Source organism: Protopterus annectens, chromosome 2.part2, assembly GCF_019279795.1.
Source record: "Protopterus annectens isolate FY-2018-M chromosome 2.part2, PAN1.0, whole genome shotgun sequence".
In the NCBI taxonomy this organism is placed as follows: domain Eukaryota; kingdom Metazoa; phylum Chordata; order Ceratodontiformes; family Protopteridae; genus Protopterus; species Protopterus annectens.
Window position 1 is genome coordinate 333,635,782 of NC_056730.1, and position 6,423 is coordinate 333,642,204.

The 6,423-nt window shown below is 42.1% G+C and overlaps 1 protein-coding gene across 2 annotated transcripts in view; it reads left to right on the forward strand.

The window, feature by feature from the left end:
- GTF2H2C (GTF2H2 family member C) overlaps positions 1-6,423 on the forward strand; it is a 736,228-nt gene that overhangs the window by 545,804 nt on the left and 184,001 nt on the right. The gene's annotated exons all lie outside the window — the stretch shown is intronic.

Consider the following 6,423-nt stretch of genomic DNA (forward strand, 5'->3'; position numbering starts at 1 on the left):
AAAAGAGTCTATGTTGGTTTGTTGTAGCTTGGGCTTTGCTCCTAGCCCCAAGTTAGAGGCTAAAGCCATTTGATTAGGAGGCGGTGTACTGCTGTCATCAGAAAGAAATGGTCTACGCCTGTCCGCTGATGTTTCCGTGTTGCGATCACTGGCTGTAGCTACAATTGTTAAAGGGGAAATGTCTGATATTTCATTCATCAATTGTCTATCATTCACATTCGCCATTTCGGCTCTTTGTATTCCTTCTCTTTGGTTAAATCTAGACCATACAAAGACCTGGCCATTGGCAAAGTCTTTTTGGTCCCTTTGTAGCTTCCGTAATTTTATTGCTTGTAATCTCTCACCATATGCACTGACTTGGCCAATAAGATTGTCAAGTTTACCTGAAAACATTTCCCCTTTAAATCTTTTGGTTAAATCTTTGTAAAGCACATCTGTCTTTCCCGTCAGTTCATTTTCTATAGGGAGAACGTAGTCAATAAGTAGTTTAATATAATTGAAACTAAGCTCTAAGTTCATTTTTTGCCAGCTTTTAAGAAGTTCAGGATGGCTGTTGCCGTATGACGGCATGCAGAAGACCCTCATTCCTCTGGGGACCACTTTAAAATGAAGGCATGCCTCCAAATGACGGCGCTGCCAAATTAACCTGAATTGTTTGTATAAGCTGTTTTCAAGTTCTCTGTATAACGGGTTAAAGTCATTCAATAAATTGACAGTACCTGTTTCTACCGCATTGTTCTGTGCCAGTAGATCAGCATTAAGTAAAGGATTAGTTTTTAATTCCACCAAATTGTTCCATCTAGCATTCGCCTGGATTCTTTCAGGAACGTAATCCAGTTCTAAAGCAGAGCATTACTTGAGGAGCTGTTTTCAAGGGGGTGAAAGTTCAGCGTCTGTGGGACAAGCACCACAGACCAAAACACATAAATATGTAAGATCTGATGGTAGTAATAAATGCCCTCAAATGACTAAACTTTCTTTGGTCTTCAAGGCCTCTGCTATTAGTCACAGACAGCACAGTGATGTGATACAAGGATAAGCAAGGGGTAACCAGATCATGCTCCTTTCTAGACTAGCTACGGTAGCCTGGCACCTAGCAACAAAGCTCATTGTTTCACTTCGGGCTACCTACATTCCAGCAGAGCAAAACATTATTGCAGACAAGATTACCTGGATCAGGACAGACCTTCGCAAATGAAAACTGAACCCAGAGGTCTTCCATGAACTGCTCCAACTGTAGGAAGTTTCTCAAATAGAGCTGTTTGTCTCCATTCACAACAAACATTTAATACGATACAAAAGTGCAGGTCAACACCACGATGAATAAAACGAACTTTTATTAACAAAATATGAGCGCTTTTGCATGCCCACAACTGCACGCTTCTTCAGATGAGTGTAACATCATAGTGAAACCATTCACTATATATACAAAAAACTATAATTGCTAAATATGTTAATTAATCCAATTATTCAATTATATTGTTTAAAATGCCCATTCATTTAAAGCAGTACAGCAAAACTAACAGAAATAAAATATAGTGAATGTAACTTGTCCCCAATCATTATATTTATCTCATCCATTCATTAATAATCACTATAAACAGTGTGAACAACAACATATAATCATATTCATATTATTTCTTTCATATTACAATTCCTATCCGTCTGAATATCTAAATCTAATGAACTATAAGCTATTACAAAAAACCAGCATATGTAACATATCCAAAAAATATAGAAAATAAATAGACGATTTTGCAGGCAGTATTGAGAGAGTATATATATCATTGATTCCTAATATATACATAATTTTGAATTAATGTTGTTAAAACAATTATATACGTAGTTCTATTAATAAATAGACATCAATAAATAATTAAATGTATATATATAGCCATTAAATAAATAAAGCTCAGAGACATTCTTTTATTGCCTCAGCACAGGCCTCTTGCTACCCCCCCCCCTGTGCTAGATATTGTTGATGATGTGTTTTCTGAATCCAGTTTGTCTCCTGATTCTTTACCCCCTGCACCAGTTAAGTCAGATAGGTACTACAGGGTTCCAGACTCCCATAAATTTCTTTATAAAAACCCTGCTGCTGATCCAGAAACAGTTTCTCAGGGTCCCAAAGGGGTCAAGGCTTCCACTGCAAAAAACCCTGTTCCCTCTGATAGGGATTCTAGAGCACTGGACAGATGGGGGAAAAAGTATACACCTCTGCTACTTTAGCTGTAAGGGAATTAAATTGCCAGTTTCACATGCTTAAATATCAACAATACCTAATGTCACTGCTAAAACAGAAAATGCTTACAAGCTCTGAATGTCCTGAAAACAAGGAAATCCAGGATTTATTGCATGCAGCTGAACAAGTGGGAAAGCATACTTTGCAATGTGGTTTTGATTCATTAGAGGCTTCTTGCAGAGCTGCAGTTACAGGTTCTGTCATTCGAAGGCATGCTTGGTTAAAAGAACAGAGTTTAGTTAAAGCAAAATTATTGGATGCTCTATTACAGCATGATACTTTGTTTGGTGTTAAGGTAGAGGAGGTGTTAAAGAAAATGGACGATAAAGCAAAATCAATGCAGACAGTAAAGGATTTCTTACAGGTTCAGCCACCCAGATTTAGCAGGAACTGGCCTTCTAAAAATTGGTCCTTTCCAGTGTCAGACAAACCACAAAGAGGCAGATACAGATGACCAAGAGGCAGATCTCAGCCCCAAGGCTCATACAGACCTAAGCAATGGGGTGCTTCAGCCCCCAAAGGCGGAGAAGATAAATCACAACCATATAGGAAACAGTCTCAATGACTTCCCACTGCCAGTGCCACGCACTTATCTTTTGGCAGCACCCTTAGGGGGAAAACTGGCACTTTTCTCTCAAAATTGGCACATGATCACCCAGGACAAATGGGTACTAAATATTATTTCACAGGGCTACAGATTCCACTTCCACACCCTCCCAAGGGTGAAAGGTATGCCAGACCTGCCACACAATCAATGGGCAGAGGCACAAAAGCAAATTTCTGCTCTCATGGACATGAGGGCAATTCAAAAAGTACCACAGCAAGAGCAGGGGCAAGGATTTTACTCAAGACTTTTCTTGGTACCCAGAAATGACAAGGCCTGGAGACCAATACTGGACCTGTCTACTCTAAATACTTTCCTGGACGTTCCAAAATTCAAAATGTTGACACTGCAGCAGCTTCTACCCATGCTGGGCAAGAAGGCTTGGCTCATTACTTTGGACCTCAAAGAGGCATACCTACATGTCCCAATCAGACAGTCTTGCAGAAGATACCTCAGATTCATAGCTGGCTCAATGCATTACCAATTCTCTGCACTGCCCTTTGGCTTATCTACTGCGCCCAGGGTCTTCACAAAATGCCTGGCACCAGTAATTGCATTTTGCAGACAAAAAGGAATTTAAATATATCCCTACTTGGATGACTGCCTAATTCAAGCAGAGAGCAAGGACATTGTACTACAACATCTGGCATTTGTAAAAAGATTACTAGTTTGCCTAGGGTACACAGTAAACGAAAAGAAATCAAAACTAGTGCCCTCTCAAGAGATAATATTCCTGGGTGCAAGCTTAAATACAACTGCCCAGATGGCTTATCCCATGCCAGACAAAGGCAACTGACTCATTACTTTCAAATGATGGCAACAAAGACCCAGTTGCTGGCAAGAAAAATTCTGCAGGCTTTGGGCTTCATGGCATCCTGCATTCTGCTAATTCCATATGCAAGACTGCATATGAGGAAGCTACAATGGTATCTAAAAAGTGTTTGGACTTAACACTGCCACAGCCTGGAGACAATAATCTCTCTAATTCCCTGCCTGCAACAAGAGTTTCGATGGTGGGCACTGGCCTGTCACCACAACAAGGGACAGCCTTTCACTTTACCCAGAGCCAGGCAGACACTAACAACAAATGCATCGGATTATGCCTGGAGGGCACACATGGCAGGAAAATGTATTCAGGGCAAGTGACCCGCAGACCAAATGCATCTTCATATCAATCAAAAAGAGATGCTAGCTGTACAGAATACCCTGACAACCTTCAAGGACCTACTTCAGCCAGGACAACTTTTACTAAAGACGGACAATACTACAGTCATGTGGTACATAAACAAGCAAGGGGGCACACATTCCTACCCCCTCTGCAGGCAAGTGGAAAACAGCATTGGCTTACCAAGTACATCTACAGGCACAATTCCTGCCAGGAAGGAAAAATACTCTGGCAGACGAACTAAGCAGAAGCCTCATGGACCCTCACGAGTGGAAACTAGATCCACAAATCTTCAGCATGATAACAAGGAAATGGGGATGGCCAGACATAGATCTATTTGCCTCCCCTCACAACTGCCAACTACAGAGATTCTGCACAAGGACTTATCACACTCAAGCTTGGAAGGTAGATGCTCTGTCATTCAGCTGGACAGCCCTGACAGTTTATGCCTTTCATCCACTGCCTCTTCTCCCCATGGTACTCCTAAAGGTCAGACAAGAGAAGCCAAAAATGATTCTGATTGCCCCAGACTGGCCACGCCACCACTGCTACCCAATCCTAAAGAACTTATCTCAAGGTCCAGCCTGGACTTTACCTCAAATTCCTCATCTTCTGACCCAACAAAACAGTCAGATCCTACACAGCCAACTCAGAACCTTAAACCTGGCTGCATGGCGAATAATATAAACACTTAGAATACACCTCTCTCTAAAGCTGTTATGGATGTCATTTTGGAAGCCAGAAGGCCCAGCACAAGAAAATCTTATGCAGAAAAATGGAAGAGATTTTGTGCTTGGAACCAGGCACAAGGACTTGAACCGCTTGTTTCAAATATTCCTCAGATTTTACAATACCTAACTGAGATGTTGGACAAAGGCCTATCCTTCTCATCGATTAAGATCCATGCCTCTGCCATTTCAGCTCATTACAATACGGAACCTCCTATTTTTTCACATCCACTGCTAAGACAGTACCTCAGAAGGGCCAAAAACATAAGACCCCCAAGGAGAGCACCGCTACCTACATGGGACCTCAATTTTGTCTTGGAAAAGCTCACAGTGCCTCCTTTTGAACCAGCCAGTACAGCTGAGATAAAATTTTTATCATGGAAAACTGCTCTGCTCCTAGCAATAACTTCAGCAAGAAGAGTCTCAGAGTTGCAGGCATTGATGGCAGTGGAACCTTTTATCATTTTCCATCTGGACAGGGTTTCTCTAAGGACAAACCCAACATTTGTGCCAAAAGTGGTTTCCAGCGTGGCTCTTAACCAAACCATTCATATGCCAACTTTTTATCCAAATCCCCAGAATAAAGGGGAGAGACTTCTGCACTCTTTAGACATTCACAGACAGCTACGCTTCCACCTGGACAAAACTAAAGCTTTCAGAAAGACTGAGCAACCTTTGGTGGCATATGCTGCAAGATCACAAGGAAAGGCTATTTCAAAGCAGACCATTTCCAAATGGATAGGACACTGCATTCGCTTCTGCTATGCAAAGCATGGCAAACCAGTACCTAAGAATGTTAGGCCACATTCTCTACAGGGGAGCAGCCACATCAGCAGCCTTTGTCAGAGGAGTACCAACCAAGGAAATATTGGAGGCTGCAACTTGGAGTTCAGTGCACACCTTTACCAAGCACTACCACTTACCTCTTTACTCTATTCTAAATCCAGAGCAGGCTTTGCCACTGCAGTTTTGCAGGGCCTCATAGCCACTCCTAATCCTATTTAGATCCAGCCACCCAACCTCTTCTTTGGGATTCAACCCAAGTGTAATGACTGCAACAGTGAAACACTATGAACATAGTACAGTTGTGTACCTACCATAAATGTAGATGTTCGAGTGTATTCACTGTTGCAGTCCAGGTTACCCACCCACCATCCTCCTTTCTTTGCTGGGACTTATCTGTACTTCTCTGTTCTATACAACCTATGTGGTGTATTTGCTTGTAGATGAAGGTAATGTTTATTTTGTGTATGCTTTTTGTAAGCAAAGTTTTTAGCCTACCCTTTTGGGGGCACCTGACATCTGGGGCAAGAAAAACTGAAGAAAATGGTGTCGACTGCCATCTTATATACCCCTGGCGCACTGACGTCAGAGAAGAGGCAACAGCAACCGACGCCGGACCAGGACTTTGGAATTCAGGTCGACTGCGGGTAGCCTGCCAGCAGGATAACCTGCCGACTGCGGGTAGCCTTCCAGCAGGATAACCCAAGTGTAATGACTGCAACAGTGAATACACTCAAACATCTACATTTATGGTAGGTACACAACTGTACTTTCTTCCATACCACGCACTCGCACTCATACACCTATGGCCAATTTAATGTGTCCAATCTACCTACTGCATGTCTTTTGAATGTTTGAGGAAACCGGAGCATCCAGAGGAAACCCATACAAACACAGGGAG